Source organism: Phocoena sinus, chromosome 2, assembly GCF_008692025.1.
Source record: "Phocoena sinus isolate mPhoSin1 chromosome 2, mPhoSin1.pri, whole genome shotgun sequence".
Taxonomy (NCBI): domain Eukaryota; kingdom Metazoa; phylum Chordata; class Mammalia; order Artiodactyla; family Phocoenidae; genus Phocoena; species Phocoena sinus.
In genome coordinates this window covers 60248221-60266327 of record NC_045764.1, presented here as the reverse complement: position 1 = coordinate 60266327, position 18107 = coordinate 60248221, and the positions used below count along the sequence as shown (strand labels likewise).

General features: G+C 37.3%; 1 protein-coding gene across 11 annotated transcripts in view; it reads left to right on the top strand.

The window, feature by feature from the left end:
* PEAK1 (pseudopodium enriched atypical kinase 1) overlaps positions 1-18107 on the top strand; it is a 302708-nt gene that overhangs the window by 34142 nt on the left and 250459 nt on the right. For all 11 annotated transcript variants that reach the window (XR_004348631.1, XM_032623947.1, XM_032623954.1 and 8 more), the window contains one exon: positions 17908-17971. The gene's annotated coding sequence lies outside the window, so the exon portion shown is untranslated. The remainder of the gene's footprint in view (positions 1-17907; positions 17972-18107) is intronic.

Below are 18107 nucleotides of genomic sequence, written 5' to 3'. Positions count from 1 at the left end.
GCTGTTTTTAGTTCAGCTTAGAAAGAAGCACTTTTTGAGTGCCTGCCTTGTAACAGGGCTGATGGTAGATGCTGGGGTTCAAAAAAATGAATGAAGTACCTTCTTGGCCTTCCTGCATCTCAGTGCCCAGAGGGGAGTACAAAGTGCAATTGTAGGGATATATGCTGAACCAGAATTTTGTGATTTGGTGTCAGTTTGGCCATTCTGAGATTGAGACAGTCTGTAGGCCTGGAGTTTAAAGTATCTCTAACACTTCATCATGTTTTACATTCTGGCATTATTACTTAAGGAGAACCTACAGGTGAATAACCAGTTTTCAGTATGTGTGTGGTGTTCTCTTCTCCCTCTTTCAATTTCTTGTGTATGAACTGCTCTGTCAGAGAAAAGACTATAAGCCATGTCTGGCCTCAGCTTCCACCTGCTATTGGAAAAGGAACTTGTCTCCCATTATCATTTCTTTGATGTTGTTTGTTATCCTTTTTCCTTTTATTAGTTTGAACACTGATATTAACATTGTCAAGATACAGCAGAATTTAGGATCCTCTGCTAGTGATTTCTTTTCCCTATTTTGGGAGGAGGTTCTAAGAAGAGAAAAACAATCCAAGCTTCTATGTCTTTGTCCTTTCCCTTTCTCCCTTCAGGTACTTGCAGGTGGGCACTGTTAATCTCAGCCTGAGGTTGAAACAGTGCCATCCAACTATATTGCTTTTCATTTCAAGTTGGCAGCAGCTTTGGCAGCAGTGCAGTAGTTTGGCCTGGTGTTCCAAGTTGTAGTTGAAAAGATTCCAGCATTCATGCCATTCAGAGTAATAGAGCCCCATTTCCTCACATCTTTTTTCCACCCTGAATTCAGGATGGTGCCAGCACCCTTTCCTCTTATATTTGGAGTTGACCTTTATAGGGACTCCAAATATAGGGTCCATATAGACCCATTTTTCTGTGACACTAGAATAGAAGCTCCATGAGTGTAGGACCTCTATATTCCAGCACTTAACATAGTGCCTGGACAGTATGTGAACAACCCTACCCAGAAGACTGAATGAATCTTTAATGCATAGATCTTTTCAGAGCAAGGCGTTGTGTTCTTATTCTTTATGTGAAGCTTTGTTGATTCCTTATAGTCCAGCAATAGCATTATGGGCCTGGACTGTCTCATAACCAGTATCATTTGCTGGGCTACTAAGAAAATTCCTGTTGCTCGGTTTACCCAGGGATAAGAGGAGAGGTTTGAAATGAAGTCTTCTTCTGGCCCTTGGGTTTGGGATCTGAGGTCCTTGTGACATTAAACTAAAATCCTTGTGCAAGATTTTAGAGACCAGCCTTTTGGGTGTATCCACAGAGGCAGAAGTTCTTATCTTTTCAGTTGTGGCATGGTGCAGAGAGTTTCTGGAATTTCCCAGGGTACCTGTCCACTAGGTTATGTCCCAGCAAAGCTGAGATGCAGTTTATTTCTGTGTTTAAGAGCTGAGGATCTGCAACCAGACCTCCTTGTTGGAATCTTGGCACTGTCATTTTTCTTATGTGTGATCTTCAGCAAGTTACTTATTTTGCATCTCAGTTACCTCATCTGTAAAATGGGAATAAAATAATACCTAATATATAATGTCATTTGAGGATTAATATAGGCAAAGGGCTTAGAACATGCCTGGTATATAGTACCACTGTTCAATAAATATTAATATTTACTTAGTTGATGCAGAGAAAATTCATACCTATTTTAACTCATTTTCACTCTAATGTGCTTTCCTGAAAAGGGTGAGAAGGCCAAGAGGTGCAGGTGATGTTCTGAAAATCTCACACAGGAGGTGTGTGGAGGCGTGTGGAGGCTTATGGAGGTGTTTTGAGCATATGATGGCACATAGCATCAGCTTCTAATGCCCTCATCCATCAGCATGTGTAAGGTGGAAAACAGTAGAGAACCTTTGATCTGGGGGGCTCTAATTATCCCCATAGTAGGCCATGCTCAATTTGACAGTGTCATGATTTTTAATATTTGAAAGTTTCAGAATTGCTACTATGGGATGTAACCCTTTCTTTTTCTACCTCTCTCCTGCTTTTGCTTATACAGTTGAGTGAATACGATGCTCTGCTTCCCACACAGATACCCAAATAGCTCTGACTGCTGAAATATTAGGTATCTTACTGTCAGCACATAACTTGTGTTATTAAATTTTTACTGTTACCTGGGTTTGAATCCCAGCTCTGCTAAGCTTCAGGGTCTTTTTGTTTCTTTTGTTTGTTAAACAGGATAAAAGTATCCACGTCATAGGATTGTTGTGAGAGTTAATGATGAATACAAAACACTTAGCATAGTGTGCATACTGGCATGTAGTAAGTCTCAAATATTAGTTGCAGAGTTAATATATCTGTCAACATCATCACTGTGGTCATTGTTTTTCCATGTTTTAAATCAGCGGTGAAAGGCAAACTCGCACGAATCCTCATTTCTGCTTGGAATTGGGAAACTAAATGAAATGTAGCTACTCTCTGCTTGACATGTACTGTAACCTTTCTTTAGCAGTCAAGATTTTACTGCCTTCAAGGGTGTACATATAGGAATTGTGGAACACAGTAAACCCTGAGAGTCGGCTTTCCTGGTCCTGTATTCCAGCTTCTTTCTACCCAAATGTTGTAGCCCAGATTTCCATTACACACTCCCTTTGATGGCTTCTCCATTAAAATTGCAGCAATGTAATTTGTATTTTGACCTTGAAGTGAGGCCAGAATTAGGAAGTACATGCAGTGCTTTTGGTAGGAAAGTTCTGTAATGGCCTATGAGATAATTACTTTGATAATAACACAAATTTTTTATGTATAACCACCAGTTTATTAAATACTTTTTACCACTTATCATCCTAGATTTGTTACATTTCTTTTCCTTTAATTTGAAAAACATCCCTGCATGATGGGTGGTATCATCTCCCATTTACAAATGAGAAAATGGAGGCTCAGAAAGGTTAAACAATTTGTCTAAGATTGCACAGCTGTTTAGAGAGAGTTGATTCACTCCACAGATTTTTTTTTTTCCTCCAAAATTAGAAAGTTGAATCCCAAAAGTTAGGGTCAAAATTTTTCCTAGAGAAACTTATAAATGGTATGACTAAATAAAGAGAATAGGTAAAAGAAAGTAAATAGGTGGAAAGAAAGTGTGAAGAAGGTTAAGTTGATATTGTGGATCAACTATAAAAGGAAGCTGAAAATATCATTGAAGCGCTTCTGGAATTGAAACAATTCTTACAAGGCAGTTGTCCTGTATGATAGAGGATTTTTTTTCTTTGATAGTTGTCACATTTTAACTTGGAGATTCAGAATTAAAAGTTAAAAATATATCTAGAGCAGAGGGTGAAAATAATATTATCAGTGGAAAGGAAAATGTAGAAATAGAAATGTTATGTATATTTAATAGAAAAGTGATCTAGCTAAGGTGTATCGAGATAAAGATATATGGGCTAAGTGGGGGTTTAATGTAGATATGGTTCAGAGAATAATTACAAACATTCTTTGATTCAGGGAGAGAAGATTCAGATGAGCATTCTGGAGTTTGTTGCCATAGTGTTAAATTACATCTTTCTAGAAATGAGATTCCATTGTGAGGCCTTCTGTTTTTTATTTGGAATTTGTTTTAAGCAGGGGGCAAGGAGGTAAACGCTGAGTAACTGCTGCAACTCTGAGGAGGTATTTGTAATACACTAAGGGTTCAGAAGTGCATTTCATTACCTGTATATTAAGCACATCATATCTGTCACTCTGAGGCTTTAGCTTTTACCTAAGAGGCCCACCTTCTTCATTTAACATTTTCACGTGTTTAAACCCCAGCAAGACGTTCAAATTATGCATCTTCAACTTACCTATATCCAGCTGCACATACTTAAGATGTATTAAATATACCCACTTGCTAACATTCACTTACAGGGGACAAATGGCCTGACCTCCCTTCCCCATCAACAAGCTCTTTTCTGGCTTCTGAGTTTGTCAGGGACGTTCTCATCTATATGGCTGCCCAGACACAAAAATACTGAGGTCACTTTTGATTCATCAACTCCTCATCTTGGTATCTTGCCAAGTCTCGTAGTTCTTCCTTTGGAATGTATTGTTTGTCCTTTTCTGTTCATCACGACTAGTTGAATTTTTTCCTTTTTTCTCTATAGAGGAAAAGATAGTTGTTTCTTGTTTTTCAAGAATTCCCATAAGGCTCTCCAAGTAATTTTTGAAAGACATCTTTCTGGATAGTGCCTTTCTTTTTTTGCTTTAGTTATTTCACCTTAGTTTTGCGGCTAGAGTTATGTCACTGAAGAGTTAGCTCCCTATTGGAACTGTAAGTTTCAGTTCTGCTAAAGGAGGAGACCATAGGCATTGGTGTTAGTCAGGGGTGGCATAAGAGGAGTTGAAAACATCAGCTGTTAACAGTAATAAAATCACTTTCCCTATGTGATTGTTTTGAATTTGAACAACAAATTCATCTGTTTTGCCTTAAACCAAAGGTAAGATATGTTTGAAGACAAATATGTGCAGCTTACTATGAGGGAATTTCTACCTTACAAAATTATTTTTGGAGCAAGCTAATTATGTTTACACCTGGGTTATCTGAGAGGATGGTAAAGTATACGATCATTTTATTTTAAAAGTGTTGATGTATTTTGTTTTCAAGAAGAATGAGTTTTATAATTTATTAATTTATGGGGGCAGTGTTTTTGTAGGAAAGATTACCAGGAATCTTTGGGCCTTAATGGCAATAATTGGGCCTTAATGGCAATTTTCTTGTTGGTAATACTAAAAAGGAGATAATTTTTGTTGGAGGCTTGGTATATGTTGAGAACACAGCAACAGTCAGAAGGACATTAGGAATGTGTACTAATATATGTCTGCAGTTTATTCAGAGTCAACAAGTTGACTATGTCTTGTTCAGATAGATTGTTTAAAGATTGTTGGTAAAAGACTCCTTCCCCATCACTGATTTCCAGTGTATTTATGTTGTGCAACAAACTATACATGACTTTTCAGTTGAGGTATTACATTAATGAGGCACTGAGTTTGCAGTTCAGTAGGAATCTAGACAGAGTGGTGTAGTGGGAAAGTTGTCTGACATGATGGATGACTAGCTGTAGGACATGAAGGAAGCCATACTTCTCTCTTGGCTTCGATTTCCACTCTGTAGTATAAGAATTAAACTGAGGACCTTTCCAGCTCTGAGTCTCTGATTTTTGTGGTGCCACTCAAGTCACTTTTGAAGTGTTTTCTTGGAGAGGAGGTGTTTGTTCCATAGCCTTTTATGGTCTCTCAAAGCCAGCCTAAATGTTCTGGAGTTTTGGAAATTTTTTTTCTCTGTTTGAAGTTACATGACCTAAACAGGTACTGAACTTTGACCGTAGTATTAGCTTTGTGCTACCAACAGCATTTTAGCAAGAGCAGGATTATTCCCAAACTAGAAATCTATTATAATTCAAATGTTGACGTAGAAGGGCTTCAAACACTTTGTTTTACATAAAGCCATTCTTACGAATATCTGGGATGCTCATTCTAATAATAACTGCAGTATGTATAATGAGGTATAGTTAAGAGCATGGACACTGGAGCTGTACTTCCTGGCCCACATCTGGCTCTGCCCCACATCTGGCTCTGCCCCTTGCTCATTTTGTGACTTTGAGCAAGTTTTAGTGACAGTACCTACCTAATAGGTTTGCTGAGGAATGAATATATGCCTGGCCTATGGTTCTATATATACTTAGGTGCTACTGTGTATTAATTATTTTTACATTCCAGGGTTCAGGCGCTCCTACGATATCTCCTTTAATCATCATAATAATCCTATGAAAGTAGTACCATCATTATCCTCATAAAGAGACAGAGGCTCAGAGAGGTTAAATAACTTGCATCACATAGGAAATAGATGCTAGAGTCATGAAACTAGTAGGTCTTTCTGACTCATTCCAAAACCCAGGCTCCTTCCTTATTTATATATACTGCTCTAAGCCCAGTCTTTTGGAAATTCTAAATGCTGTTAATTACTCGCTGGGCTTTGACTTAAGGAGGCAATTGGTGAGACCAAAGGCCCAGATCGCATCTGAATGCCTCTTTTATCACCAGGAAAAAGTGATGTGTCTTTCAGGCCTCAGGGTTTTCTGTGAATTGTTTTCGTACAATGTTTTTTTTTTTTTTTTTTCCATCTCCTCTGCAGACTGAGGCAGTATCAGCACCCAGTCCCATATAGGCTTTGTTTGACAATGGTCTTGGGGAGTATCTGGGCTGGATTAGAAAAGACTCCTTTGCTAGGTCTATCCTTAACTGAGGAGAGTGAAAATTGTAACATACAAAAATAATTGCAGTGAAGGTAATAACCTGACCATCCATATAACTCTTGCTTTATTCACCAGATTTTTTTTTTTTTTTTTTTGCGGTACGCGGGTTTCTCACTGTTGTGACCTCTCCCGTTGCGGAGCACAGGCTCCTGACGCGCAGGCTCAACGGCCATGGCTCACGGGCCCAGCTTCTCTGCAGCGTGTGGGATCTTCCCGGACCGGGGCACGAACCCGTGTCCCCTGCATCGGCAGGTGGACTCTCAACCACTGTGCCACCAGGGAAGCCCGTCACCAGATACTTTTTGAATATCTAGGTATCTGACATTTTAATCTGGGGTTTAGATCTTGGATTTTTCATTTGAAAACTTAAAAACGGCTTTACAGTGAAACAGCCTCATTGAAAATTTAACACCGATTATTCTGTATTTACAAAACTTTAAACTGCATTTGTTTTAACTACCTATAGCCAGTTTTGTTTTTTGTCCCTTGAAAATCCTTTAACAGAAATAATGGCACACAAATAGGCTTCTGTCATTACTGAACCTCCTATGACAATACCATACTTAATGCTGAGTAATAGTAATTAGGATGGTGCTGGGTGTAGACATTTTGCATTTTGAGTCTGAGAAGATTTTAGCTTCATCTGAGTTGCTGAGTCTTTGTTCAGTATTTCAGAACAGTATCTTATACATGGGTTCCTAGTAATATAAATATTAAAGAGTGAATTGCATTTAAGAAATTCTGTAAGTACTCTGTCACTTTCATTTCATAGACAGGTGAACAGTGGAGATAATGGTGAGATAATTTTATCCAGTTTATTTTGAAAAAGTTCTGGTATAGGTGATTTTTTTCTGTAAAGGGCTAGAGAGTAAATATTTTAGGTTTTGTAGGCCATATAATTTCTGTCACAACTCATGTTGTCTCTACTCAACTCTGCCTTTGTAGAGCACAAGTAGCCATAGCAAAATATAACCATATGGGTGTGACTATGTTTCAATAAAACTTTATTTATGTAGACCTATTTTAATACTCTTGAATGGATCTGGTGGAGGGTCCAGTGAAGACACTTATTTGATGAAAACAGTTGTTTGAGCTTCTGGCAAAGTTGCCTGCCAACTTATAAAGGAGTCACAATAGTGTTTATCTAAAAACAAAAGCAGTGTTTTGAAATATCATGGCTACTAAGGACCAATCTCACAGGAATTCTCTTTCCAAAATGGCATAATTTTGCTCTCAGTGAATGCTTATAAAAGAGTCTTGCAAAATGTATTATTAATTTGGAAGCTATTACTTGGTCAGCTACATGTGCAGGTTTTTAGTTTTATTTGTACATTTAAAAATGATAAGTGGAAAATTCAATACCATTCAAGAGAGGAGAGCTACTCAATACTTTAGATATTTGCCAAACACATTTTGAGTTGAGTTTCTATTTTTAACTGACATACTGACTTAAGTTTGCCAAAACCTGATTGCATTTGGAAGGAAAATGGCATTGTTGCTATTTCCTCTGCACGAGAACATCTGAAACAGGCAACTGGCAGCAGGGAAAAGTGAAGGAGAGGGCAAAAATATAATACTTTGTGAGCTTGTTTTGTGTGTGTGTGTGTGTGGGGATGTTTGGTACTAAATTTCACATCTAGTTAGGTTGTATTTTCTTTCACTCTGATCTTTAGAGTACCTAGTTTATTTTCTACATTCTATATCCCCCTCAAGTAAATAAAGGAAATTCCATCTTATTACAATTAGAATGAGTTCAGTAACATATCTTTATTTTTGAGGTACGGTAATAAATCATTTTGTTAGATTTTAACCTTCTGATTCAAGTTGACTAATATTATTATTTGTGATCTGTATCTTAAGAAGTTTAATTCTAAGTATGTTCCCTTCAGTGAGTAGTAATTCTGTTTTAGAACAAGAGTAATAATGGACTTAAGGTGTGCCAAATGGCTTAGAAAACATTTTAAAATAGTAACTTTACAAGTACTACATTTTAGACCTTAATGTGTAGACAGAATAGGTTAAATAGATTAACCAAAGTCATTCTGAAAAGCAAAGTAACACCCATATGAGTATTTTATCTTAGACTACATTTTGTGCTTTTATTAGAACCATTGATTTGGTAAAAGCTCTCAACGTAGTATTATTATAGAAACTGTTTTGAATATGGGGTTGCAACAGACTTGGGGTTTGTCACCAATTTCAGGCTATAGCTGGGTGTAGTTTTGGATGGTGTTTTGTTTGAAGCTGCTATTTGTTTGTTTTACAGTAGTGGCATTGGGGTGTCATGGAGCCCTAGTCTGAATCCCTAGTAGGAAAGTTTTTTGTTTTTTTTTTTTAAACATCTTTATTGGAGTATAATTGCTTTACAATGGTGTGTTAGTTTCTGCTTTATAACAAAGTGAATCAGTTATACATATACATATGTCCCCATATCTCTTCCCTCTTGCATCTCCCTCCCTCCCACCCTCTCTATCCCACCCCTCTAGGTGGTCACAAAGCACGGAGCTGATCTCCCTGTGCTATGCGGCTGCTTCCTGCTAGCTATCTATTTTACATTTGGTAGTGTATATATGTCCATGCCACTCTCTCACTTTGTCCCAGCTTACCCTTCCCCCTCCCCATATCCTCAAGTCCATTCTCTCTACGTCTGCATCTTTATTCTCGTCTTGCCCCTAGGTTCTTCATGACCATTTTTTTTTTTTTTTAGATTCCATATATATGTGTTAGCATACGGTATTTGTTTTTCTCTTTCTGACTTACTTCACTCTGTATGACAGACTCTGGGTCCATCCACCTCACTACAAATAACTCAGTTTCATTCCATTTTATGGCTGAGTAATATTCCATTGTATATATGTACTACATCTTCTTTATCCATTCCTCTGTTGATGGACACTTAGGTTGCTTCCATGTCCTGGCTATTGTAAATAGAGCTGCAATGAACATTTTGGTACCCTAGTAGGAAAGTTTTGAACAGGGTTCTGAGGAGTGTGGTTGTCAGATTTTGATGTATCCTTTAACAATTATCCTACCTAAAAAAATCAAGGGAACATGGAATTGGATGTTGCAAGTTTTAACTCTGATGTTTTTTCTGAAGGCAGATATTTCCTATTGCAGTGTGGATACCATTCTCTATTTAAAATAATGACATAAACTGGTTTGATATTTCACCTTTTTGATCATTCAGAAGCTGTTGTATGAATACATTTTCCAAGTAGATACAGAGAACTTTTTTTTTTTTCCGTACACGGGCCTCTCACTGCTGTGGCCTCTCCTGTTGTGGAGCAAAGGCTCTGGACGCACAGGCTCAGCTGCCATGGCTCACGGGCCTAGCCGCTCCATGGCATGTGGGATCTTCCCGGACTGGGGCACGAACCTGTGTCCCCTGCATTGGCAGGTGGACTCTCAACCGCTGCGCCACCAGGGAAGCCCCAGAGAACATTTTAAGTGAAGTTTTTTTTAGCAAGATTATGAATATTCATAAAAGTTCCTTTTTTGGTCAGATTGACCCATCAAGCCTTATAATGGAAAAACTTCCATTTGTATTTAATTTCAGTTGGATTCTCTTTTAAGAAGCTAATAACCACATTCTAAATGTGCTTAAACCTGTCGAGTTAATAGGAAATATACTGAGGATTCTTAGCAAACCAAAATACAAAAAGAAGGGGAAGAAGCCTCAGACGTACATCATGATGGAGTAGATTGAATACTGTTATGTAGAAAGAACACAGCACTGGGAACTAATGATTATTTTAGTACCTATAATGTACAAAACTAATTCACTAGTTTGGGAATTGAAATACCCTCTGAGAAGTTTGGTAGAGATGTGCATAAAGGAGGGAGCCTATTTCAGACTTGGTGTGGGTTAGGGGAGGAATGTGTTTCAGGGTCCAACAGGAGGCCTGTCAAGAAATTATTTCTAAGAGAGAGCAGGAGCTCAATGTAGCCATGCCAGCAGGGGAAAAGAGTGTTCTATGAAGAAAAGTGGAATGAGCTAAGACATGGAGGTATGAGAAGACGTTGAACACTGGGCATCTGTATTCATTCAGTAGATATGGTGATAAATGAGGAAGTGGAAAGTGGTGTGGTGAAGGATGAGGTTGAAAAGGATTGTTGGGTTTTAAATACTAAGGACCTTATTTACCAGGCTATAGCATCAGAACTTTGCCTTGACTGTGGCAGGGAGTCCCTGAAGGAAACTTAGATTCATATCCTCTTTGATTTATTAGCTGTGTTTATTTTTTATTTTTTGCGGTATGTGGGCCTCTCACTATTGTGGCCTCTTCCATTGTGGAGCACAGGCTCCGGATGCGCAGGCTCAACGGCCATGGCTTATGGGCCCAGCCGCTCTGCGGCATGTGGGATCTTCCCGGACCGGGGCACGAACCTGTGTACCCTGCATCAGCAGGCGGACTCTCCACCACTGCGCCACCAGGGAAGCCCTTAGCTGTGTTTATTACTGTTCTTGCCCCACTAATGTGTTAAAACAACAACAACAAAGGAGGATGGAGTCTAGTTTGAAAGCTCTGTGATTTTTTTTTTTGTTATTATTACATTAAGAAGTTAAAAAAAATTTTTATTATATCCAATGGCAGAGAAAATATGAGTTATCTTAAAGCTCTGAGATTAGGAGTTTAAAGCTTTTGGCTCTGATTCTGATTTCATTACTAATTTTGGCAGAGCATCTAGTCTCTTTTAGTCTCACATCCAGGTCGGATAAAATTAGGTTCTTGGACCCTTGTTTCTGCCCTGGTCCTGTTTATGAAGATGGGGGTGGGGATGGAGGTGGGTGCTCATGGAGAAGGCAGGCAAGCAAGCTAATTTCCATCAATAATGGTTAAGTGAGTACTTCTGAAATTATTCTTTCTAGGGTATTTTGGCAGAAAATGCCAGGACAGTAGGACGTTGTAATTGAGAAGGATGATTTCCTGGTGGTTGAATTTCAGGCGCTCTGTAACCTGGGTAGAAAATGAAGACCTTAAGACCTCAAAAGTGAACTCTTAAAGTTCCCTTTCTTCTATCAGACAAATTAAGAAAATAATAATTTGCATCTACCTTATTCCCAGGATGAACTGAACTTGTAATAGAAAGGTGAAAGTTGTTGGTAATGTCAGGTTCAGCTCTTCTTTACTATTCCATCAGCCATTGTCTTATTCCGAATGGACCAGTTATCGTCTCATGTTGAGTTGGTCTACTTGCTTCCATTATCTCCCAGCTGCAGTCTCAGATTGTTTTGTCATGTTATTAATCTTCTTTTTTAAAAAATTGTTGTTGGAGTATAGTTGATTTACAATGTTGTGTTAGTTTCAGGTATACAGCAAAGTTTGATATCTACATATATCCACTCTTTTTAAAATTCTTTCCCCATATAGGCCATTACAGAGTATTGAGTAGAGTTCCTTGTGCTATACAGTAGGTCCTTATTAGTTATCTATTTTATATGTAGTAGTGTGTGTATTGTCATTCCCAATCTCCCAATTTATCCCCCCCTTACCCTAATCTTCTTAAAACACGATTTTCATTATGTTATTCCCTTAATTTAAAAATCCATACTACCATTTTAAAAATTATTTATTTATTTATTGGTCTTTTTGAGCTCCTTAGAATCTCTGTATTATTCTCTGTGAATGGGGAGAGGAAAGCTTGGGATGTGCTGGGGAATTGAGTCTGACCTAATAAAACAAATCGTATTATTAATTTGTATTGTCTAAATAAAACTTTTTTTCCCTTGGCAAACATCCTTCAATCTAAAGTTACCTAAGGCATAAGTCCCTCATAGAAGGTCGTGTGATTGGGGGTAGATAGTCTTAGGTTGGTGAACATGGTGTTTCAGGGTTTCCAGAAACACACCTATCCATTTTTTTGTTTGTAATAGTAGGGGAATGCCTGTCTTTGAGGGACAAACAATTGTTACTTAATAATTGATTTTCTCTTATCTTTTTGATATTTGAACTATGTAAAGCACCTTGAATTCTATCTGGTATAGTATATAGTTACTCAGTAGTGGTAGCTACTGTTACTATTACTTAACCTATTCATTGTATGCAGTTGCTGTTTAAATTCATATGGTTGTGCTAATAGCCAAGATAATTTACATGGTTGTTTCAAATTAGGATTAGTGAGACTTTAAAAGCATTTATTAACATTAAAATCATTATAGTATTGTTTTCTCTTCTCTTGTTTCTAATTTAATAACTACCAAAAAGAAAATTCAGGCTGGTTTTCCTCGATTTGTTCTATATACTACATGATGCTTTTTGAGATTTTGTTACCTTCTAGAATTTTTCATTAGCAGCTATGTATGTTGATCAGCCTTGTTTTACTAAAGATTGATAATTAATGGGACAATGTGAAATTAGATAATTAAGCTTCTCTTGTAGAAAATGTTGCTATTATTCTTCCTTGCATCATGATTTTTATAATACTTAAATTTTATAACTCTCTGAAACTCCCTATAGGATGACTGAAAGATGATTTTCCTACCAGAAAGTGGCCTAAAATGATCGGTATATCACCACTTATAAGTTCAAAATTCTTATTAAAGCTCCGTATTCATCCTTCTTTCAGCTATACATCTTCTACCTTATGGATTTTTTAAAAGATTCTGTCACTACCTTAGTAGTGTTTGAGTAGCTTGACTTTAATGTGCTGTGTATTTTACTGATGACTTTCAAAAAATTATCATGCATTTTTAAAAAAAAAAATTATTTATTTATTTTTGGCTGTATTGGGTCTTTTTTTTTTTTTTTTTTTTTTGGTACGCGGGCCTCTCACTGTTGTGGCCTCTCCCGTTGCGGAGCAACAGGCTCCAGACTTGCAGGCTCAGCGGCCATGGCTCATGGGCCCAGCCGCTCTGCGGCATGTGGGATCTTCCTGGACCGGGGCATGAACCCGTGTCCCCTGCATCAGCAGGCGGACTCTCAACCACTGCGCCACCAGGGAAGCCCTGTATTGGGTCTTTGTTGCTGTGTGCGGGCTTTCTCTAGTTGTGTTAAGCGGGGGCTACTCTTCATTGTGCTGCGCAGCCTTCTCACTGTGGTGGTTTCTCTTGTTGTGGAGCACGGGCTCTAGGCACGCAGGCTTCAGTAGTTGTGGCACGCAGACTCAATAGTTTTGGCTTGCAGGCTCCAGAGCGCAGGCTCAGTAGTTGTGGCGCATGGGCTTAGTTGATCCACGGCATGTGGGATCTTCCCGGACCAGGGCTCGAACCCGTGTCCCCTGCATTGGCAGGCGGATTCTTAACCACTGCGCCACCAGGGAAGTCCTGTCATGCATTATTGAACATTTAATTATTAAATTAGAAAGATGATAACTTAAAATCTGATTTTACATACTCAGTAAATTCCTGTGATTAGAAAATTCTCTCATGGTGTTCTATTTATAATTAATATACCAAGTAAAACTAATTAGAAGTATCTGAAACCCCTGGCAAAATCTGTAATTAGACATGTGATTCATAATTAACTGACTCTTATTCTTGCCTTTTCCTCTCCATTTGAATTAATTACTTGTGTTCTTTCTTAGTGATACCTGTCTTCATGTTCAAGACACTGATGAGAGTTCAGTGATCACTGTGGTATTTTTATAGAGAGTATGGCTTTTATAAGAACTTTGTTTTTAAACTTTGCTTAATAATGTAAAAAAAAAACAAACCTTGAATCATATGCTCTATAAAGTATCACACTGAAGATTTTTGCCCACATTGTCAAATTAAGCATTTATTTTATCAGAGGCTGAAGACAAGCATAGAAAATAGGCAGACTTGACCACTTTTCCTGTCTTGTACTTAAGCACCTGGATTTTTCTTGCCAGTCTGATCACTGTCTGCATAATTTTGACAGCATACCCATTGGCCTTGGGTCATTGAGTAGAGCTGGTATTAATTCGTTCATTATTTTGATAAAAAACAGTTCATTAAAGGTCTACCATATGCTAGGCTTTGGGTACAAAGAGGCAGGAATGATTTTCAGAGTATTTGTCAGTCACTACAACACAGACACCAGCCAATCAAGATGGCCATAGCACTGGATTCAGGGTCTTGAAGGACCCCTGCATTCTTTATACTGCATCAGGCTTTGCTGCTTTTGTTGTTGAGTTGGCGTGGTGGTGGTGGTGATGGTGGGGTGGGAAGACTGGGCCATCAGCAGGTACCTTAGAGCTGGTGAAGTTTGGGGCAGTGACTGTTTGCCAGACCATATTATGGAAGTATTTCAGCACAACCCTTAATGCTGTACTGGTATGTACCAGCTGACTATTAGCTCTGCCAAGGGGTGTTCAGTTCTCTGACTGTAGAGTCAGAGTTACTACCCAGTTTGAGAAGTACTTAATGAAAGTGTATAGACAGTACATAGGGGAAGATTTGCATGAGCCTTTTGGGGGAAAACTAGTAAAGACTTCTATGGTGACTAGAAATTTGCCATAGTCAGATTTGAGGAGGAGGTTCTAACCAAGCTGAGGGGAAAATAGCATTTGCAGAGGCAAAGGAGTGTGAAAGAGCATGGTGGATTCAGACATGAACAAATAGGAGAGATGGAAGATGAAGATGTCTTTCTCTGACCGTTGATTTTTTAAGCTGAATAAATATATATTAAGACCACATTTGTATCTTTGAAATTGCTCCATTTTTGGTAAAGAACTGCAAGACTATTTGATATTCAGCTTCTTTAACTGTATCTAATTATTTTAGGTGTAGGGAAAGAAGGGAGAATAGGAATTTGTTACAGTTCAGGGCTATACTAAAGATTGATAGAGCAAGAGTGCAATGAAAAAACTTCTCTGCTGATTCACTGAGAGGCTTCTAATGAGCAAACACAAATTCAAACAGATTGAGGATGGTAGTTTTTTTTTTTTTAATGACATAAAACTGTTGCCCATGAGGCTTTTTGGCTGACATCATGAAACTAATTTTGCTTAATAACTGTGGAGGCCTACAAATTCAAACGTGTGGAAAAGGAAGTAAATTACTGGCCTGTCAGATTCCTGTTGCCTATCATCTTTTATCTGAATAGCAGCTTTTGTTTCCAGACTGTCAGGAGCAAGTATGTGGACCCCTTCAACGTTGTATTTGTATATGCTTGAATAATTCAATTCAGAGCCATCTAAATATAGCAAATCTACAACAGTGAAAACGCTTTATCTTCTTACATTTGTGTAACTTAGGGAACATGTCTATGGATATCTCTTCTCATTTCTGAGAGCTCTTGAGATATGTCAAGGATTAGTAGGGGTGTAAGTTTTGCTTTTATTGTCAGAGTTGATGACTCATACCTTTGAAATATAATGAACTCATATGGACAGCAGAATAAACATTTTCTCTGTGACTGTTCAACTCAATGAATGATTTGAAAGCACCCACTATGTGCTAGGAATTGTGTGGAATACAAAGGTGAACTACTGGCATTTTTCTGGGTATCAAATTATGTGATTTTTTTCTCTCAAGCTATATTTAGTAAAAATGACTGTCTTGATGGTGTATGTGTGTAGCATAACAACAAAGGCTACAATAAAGGCTTGAGTTACTGGTAAACAGATTATTTGCTTCAAGGAGCGTTTTGAAAATAATGGTTTAAGTTCTTTTATGGCTTCATTTTTTACAGCATTTTCAATTAATGTTACTTATTTTCTTTCTACTTCCCATTACTCTGAATAATTAGAAATGAGGAGTATTTTCTGTGAAATATATATTAAATCCCAATATTAATTCAACAAGTATTTAGATAGCATCTACTAGGCCCTAGGTATGGAGTGAGCTGAATAGCAAAGTTTGCTATCCATAGAATAAAATTACTCAGTAGAAAGGAAGATAAAATAACAAAAACCTGAAAACTTTCAGCTCTTTTGGTATGCTTAATGTTATGAAAATAACAGTCAGTCTTAAATGCACAGAATTTACATTTGGTTTTGCAGGTATGTTGTATTTTTGTTGTTGTTCACAGAGGCTATCGGAAAACTTAAGAAGGTGTAGACTGTCTACTTTTTGAATACTGATTACCTTAACCAGCATATTACATCTGTGTTTTTCTTTTTACTTATTTCATATTGTGGGTAGCTCAGTTACTTTAGAAATTAAGGACATTCTGTATGCTATCATTTGGCTAGAGCCAGATCTAGGGAAACAAAAAGATGGTGAGAATCCTTGCTGTAACAAATTGCCCATTTGTACCTTTGTTCATTCCATTTCTACTTCCTGGAATGCCCCCTTTTCTTATCAACGTCTTTCCCAAAACCTTACCTAAACATTTCCCTTGACATTTTACTCTTTGGAATTTCTATAACATTTTGTTTGTTGCACCTTTTGGGATATTTATTTTTTACTTTTTTTGTATGTACCTGAACTATGTTTTCTTTTGAATTATAAGCTTCTTGATGGTGTCATGAATGTTGAATTGGGCCATGAACTTTCAGTTTATTTCCAGTTCTTTACAGTCATCAATGTGCTATGATACAAATCTTTGGATTTTTTATTATTTAGAACAGAGTTCTGAGAGAGAAGTTACTAGGTCAAAGGGTTTGAACTTTTTAAAGCTCTTGTGTATTGCAAAATTGCTTTCCAGAAAGACTTTACCTATTTACACTACCACAATAGGGGTATCTGCAAAGATGCCCATTATATTGTATCATTATATTACTATAATTATGTTATTATATTACATTATAATTTGTAGCTATCAGTATAGCTGTAGATTATGGTATAGTAACAATCCCCAAAATCTCAGTGGTTTAATACAACCATGTTTACTTTTTGCTTGTGCTACATGTCTAACACATATCAGCAGGGGGTCTTCTCTCTCTCTTTGGAGTCATTTAGTGAACCATCCTGATCAGAGCTCCATCTGATTACTTCTTTCCATAATCACTGCAGCAGTGGGTAGGTCTTCCAGTTGTGTACTGGTTCCTAAAGCTTATGCCTAATAATATATCATGTCTATGTACATTTTAGTGGCTAAAGCAAGTCATGTAGCCAGAACTAAGTTGAAACAGGGCAGTGAAGTGCAGTTCTACTGTGAGTCTAGGAAGGAGGAGGACTGGAACAGCACTAATAACTAACATCTTATTTAAAAAACAACTCAAATTTTATTGATGAAAGATGATATCTCAATTTGATTTCCTTTGCCAATGTAGGTGAAATTTTCATAACTTATTAGCCATTTGTTTTATTTAATCTTCCCTTTTACTTGTTTTATAAACACATGCTGTTGGTTTACTTTTATATTTCCATATTTTTGAATTCTGTCATTTTTGTGAGGATAGGAGGTCATGGTGGTGGTATTATGGGGAGTGCAGACTTTTAGAAAATGCCTTCTGTTTTGAAAACTTGAACAGGTGAACAAAAATTATTTTTCTTGAATTGATCCCCCTCACCCTTGTTAATATAGTATATGTTTTGATAAGTTTTATATTTCAAGATTTGTCAAAATGTTTAAATAATTATAGACAATAGAAAGTCTAGCAGAATTAAGATCCTTGACATTTTACAAGCTTCTAAAGAACAACTTGAGCACAAAATTTTAGGGGGTAAACGATCAAGTTAGGGTTCTTCTCTTGAAAAAATGAAGTTCCCTACTCAGATTTAGTCATATTGACCATGTCTTTTTCCTTTTTTTCAATTCAGGTATCTGCCTAAACTGGAAGTTATGCTGTAGAGATTTCTTTGTGGATTTGTCTGAAAACCTAAGGTGAGATATTTTATAAATGCATTTGCCTTTTAAGATATATTTTATAATGAGAAATAATTGTTTCTGAAAAATTTAAGGCATTAAAAATTTAATGTCTTTTCCTCTGAGAGTTTTAATAGGAGGCAAATACTATTTA